The following is a 3,957-nucleotide window of genomic DNA, read 5'->3' on the forward strand; positions in this document are numbered from 1 at the left end:
GATTACTCTGACGGGATTATTGATCATCCTTGCGCAAAAATTGCAAAAATTTTCTAGAATCTAAGAATTTTGATAAAAAATCGGACGCCGTTTATCCAAAACCGGTAATGTTAAATACAGCTTCTTTCCGAAAAAAACTGTAATCACTATATTAATCTAAGCTTTTTAAGGCCTCTGTTATTCAAGTTCTTCAAAGGATTTCGTACTCCTGACGAAAACGGACCATTGAAATAGCAATGTAAATAACTCATTATTAGGATGATTTCTTAAAAATTCAAACCCTTTATTTACACTGTGAAAAGGATAAACAATCATTATTGAGTGACCTCGACATTCACCCGCTCACGTGTTTGTTGATATTCCTTACAAAAACTTTGCGTAGAAATGATTATTCCATCAGGATAAACAATGTTCCTTTATTTGGTTAACAATGTTCCAGATATAGATGATTAGCAATTACATCTTTTGTAATAAATCTATATGTGCGGGATCGAATCAAATCGTTGAAAATTTTGTATTTCCAATATATAATTCTTATACGAGTTGTGACAAACAGCATCAAATCTATTAACCACAGGAAATAGTTATGTTGAGAATCTCAAACTGGAAAGGCTGTTAAGACGCGGACAGGCAATTTGAAATAAATCTACATCCTGACGTCGATTCGATTCTTTAAATTTTTTCTACATCTGTACTTCCGTCCTAAAAACAAAAAGGTGTTTTGAAAAGTGCTCTGAATTCGTCGTCTTTTAGGTGAAGACCACAAGACAGAGCGGTCAGATATGAAAATCTTTTACAGTTTACCAAACCTTGCACAGATCTGACATAGTTTGTTAACTTCTAAGCAGGCAAGGTTATAATAATTCTATCCAAAAAATTGACGCCAAAAAGCAACAATCTCCGTCTCTCTGTCAGTTCTTTGAATTCTTTTCCCAGGACGCTTCCCATAGAGAGCCTCTTCCCATGGTGTCCCTCGAAGAGTTGATTCCTCGCTTCGTGGGAATGAAGCAGTAAATGACTGATTATCGGTTCGCAAAATACAATGATTTTTTGTCTTTAGTTGGCTTCTTGTTGTCGTGACCTTATTTTCTTTAGAGGAGACAGAAATTGACACCGGTGAAAGCGTGCGAGACATTCGCTGAACTGATTCAAATGGCTCACTTGCTGTCTGAATTTCTGAGCCTTGTTCTTCGCCTGACTCCGAAGCTGTGCTTGGGCTAACGCTTCTCTGTGATTCCAAAATATCTTTTTGAACGTCAATTCGTTCCATACCGGAAGTCCACATCGACCAAAAATATTAGTGACTGTCCAAAAGGCACTTCTTAAAACTGGGTAAAATCTGAAAAGAGAAGAAAAATCCTTAGACGGGAACGAGGACCGCACAGTTAACAAACAGTATGTTTGTCAGAAAACTCGTACGTGCTCTGACTTTCAATGCTTGCTAAGGTGAAAAGTACAAAAAGCCATTAATTAAGTCAGAGAAATTAATTTAGCACCTCTTTGTAGCGATCGGCCAAGAATCGGCATACATTATTAAATCAAGCCTGTTTTATCACAGAAGACCAGACAAGACTGAATGAAACAACTCACCCTCTTCCCTTTCTCTTGGTGTCTGTCAGCTATTACTAACAAAGAAAACCTAAAAACTCAGGTTTGTTACAAAGCAAACGGCGCAACTGTATTGCACAACTGTCCTCGCTTATTCCGATAAGGTTCGTGTGACTGGACGAAATTATAACAACCCAGTGCAAAGCTTACCGATTCTATAGACCTGCGTTCGGCCGCCGTTTGAACAGATTTAACTTATCACGAGTATGCTTTGAGTTTCACCTTTGACTGAGTACGTGATTCGCGGCGGAACGTAAACCCACACTTATACCTCTTACATTCAGCGGTTACATTTTCAATTAGCTCAAAATGAGTTGGTAAAAAATTGCTTTCACTAATAGAGTTTTTCTTTCGGTTGTTTCCCCTGAGATGCATTTCTCTTTCGAACACCTTCACATACAACATCGACATTGTTGTATCGGTGAGTTCATAATCCGTTCGCCAGTCATTTTAATAAATCTTCTTTGAAGAATAAAAATTTTGTTCTCAGATGTACTGTTTTCTTGGATCACCGCCCAAAGTACGGAGAGATTTGATGAATGCAAACGTTAAAAGGAAAAAACAAACATACCGAAAAAACAAAAAGGTCGATGGACAGTCGAAGATGAGGAATTAACTCAAAACTGAGAAAAACTTTTTAATTTTACCAAAGTATTAAGAGTTTTCCTCAAGTCTTCGCTTTTGATGTAATGTACATATATATTTTTGCTAGAACGACGAATATTTAAACATCAGATAGCTTAAGGTGAATAGAACATCCTTTCGTGCGACGCTGAAGAAAAGCCGCAGATTGCCACAAACTTTAGGCCGAGATTCCGTGCAGAAATGCTTCCTTTTTTTGTTTGTGAAGAGCCAAAAATGAAACCATCTCAGACAGCTTATTTACAAGTTAACAATTGCTAGCTCCGGTGTGAATAAAAAGTATCATTTCCCTCAAGCACGAAATCAGGAAAGCTCATGAAAATTGATGTCAAAACCCTATCGCGGTTTTATCAATTTTTACGATCAAAACTTAAAACTAAAAGCTATTGTTAAATTCTCGTAGTATAAAAAAATCGGAAAAACAAAACTTTGATAAAGGAAAACGTTGCTGTTTGAAGGTTCTTTCTTTAAAAAAGTCAACACGCTCATCTTCAGAAGTAAAGAATAATTAAAGGAGGCAAAGTAATCTCATTGACAAAGTAAATTTGTCAATGATCAATACAAAGAAAAATTATTCTTTATCACTTATTTTTGAGGATTTTGTTAATTCTACGCTACCATCATATTATAAATTCCAATCCGACGACTTCCACTTTGTGGTCTGATGGCCCTAATTTTCACAGAGAAAATTAGACTGAATTTTTTTTCAAAACTCATCTCTCCCAGGAGCCCATCATTTAGTAATGGGCTCCTGGTCTCTCCTGATCATGGACGGATTCCGTGCATTAATGCTTTCGTCTTTTGGTTTCAAGGTCAGACAAAAGTGAAACCATTTCAGACAGTTTATTCAGACGTTTACAATTACTCGCTAAGTAGCTCTAGCCAGAATTGATTATTTTGTGTATAATTAAATTTCCCTCACGACGAGCGAGGTAATCGGCAAGACGGCCGTAAAATTATGGTCAGGACTTAATTGTGGGTTTATTAATTTCCGTATGGAACTCTTAAGAAAAAGGAAAAACTATTAGTAAATTTTACCAGCTTCTGGGATCGGGTGCAGGCACTCAACTTTGATTAACACAATTGCTTGAGAAGGTTTACGCTTTCCGGACGTTGTACACACCCACAAGTAAATAGTCAGTAATAAGGGGAGAGACCCTTATTGTAAAAGTTTGTCTTGAGCAATGATTTACGCAAAGGGAACATTTTACTTCCCAGTTCGCAGTCACTTTTGAGGATTTAAGTTGAGTCTACTGTATCATAATTTTTACTCCAATCCAGTCACCACTGGTGCTGCGCCAAAGTCCTGATTTCCACAAAAAAGGGGATTTTGATTCAAACAAAACTCCGTCATCGTTGAGTTTACTTCAAGATACTCAAACTCTAGCTTAACAGTAGTTATAGTAGCTTTGAATTTACAGTCTTCGACTGAAATTCCATTTTAATTTCAGTTTTTGTTCTCGTCTCGTTTAAGGCATATTTCTGATTTTAAGACACAATTTTTTTGACGGAGTATACAACACTAAAGCTTCTTGTGAAAGAATGTCATAACTCATATCGTCATTTCCCTAAGACTCTCGACGATTCCCGGCGAGTTCGAGAACGATGTACGACGTGACCGAGAGTTGTAAAGACACGAACATGCTGAAAAGAAAAACCTAAGCCGGAAATTAAGAAGTCTCACCCATTCCTCTCTCATGTCCCGTT

The 3,957-nt window shown here is 37.1% G+C and overlaps 1 long non-coding RNA gene across 1 annotated transcript; it reads right to left on the reverse strand.

The window, feature by feature from the left end:
* Positions 1–262: 262 nt before the first annotated feature.
* Positions 263–1,851, reverse strand: LOC149047915 (uncharacterized). The gene is made up of 2 exons (XR_016184829.1): positions 1,591–1,851; positions 263–1,339 (listed from the first exon to the last, which is right to left on the reverse strand). It is a non-coding gene; the product is annotated as an uncharacterized LOC149047915 (long non-coding RNA).
* Positions 1,852–3,957: the final 2,106 nt, after the last annotated feature.

This window comes from Pocillopora damicornis, chromosome 3 (genome assembly GCF_964200805.1).
Source record: "Pocillopora damicornis chromosome 3, jaPocDami1.2, whole genome shotgun sequence".
Lineage (NCBI taxonomy): Eukaryota > Metazoa > Cnidaria > Anthozoa > Scleractinia > Pocilloporidae > Pocillopora > Pocillopora damicornis.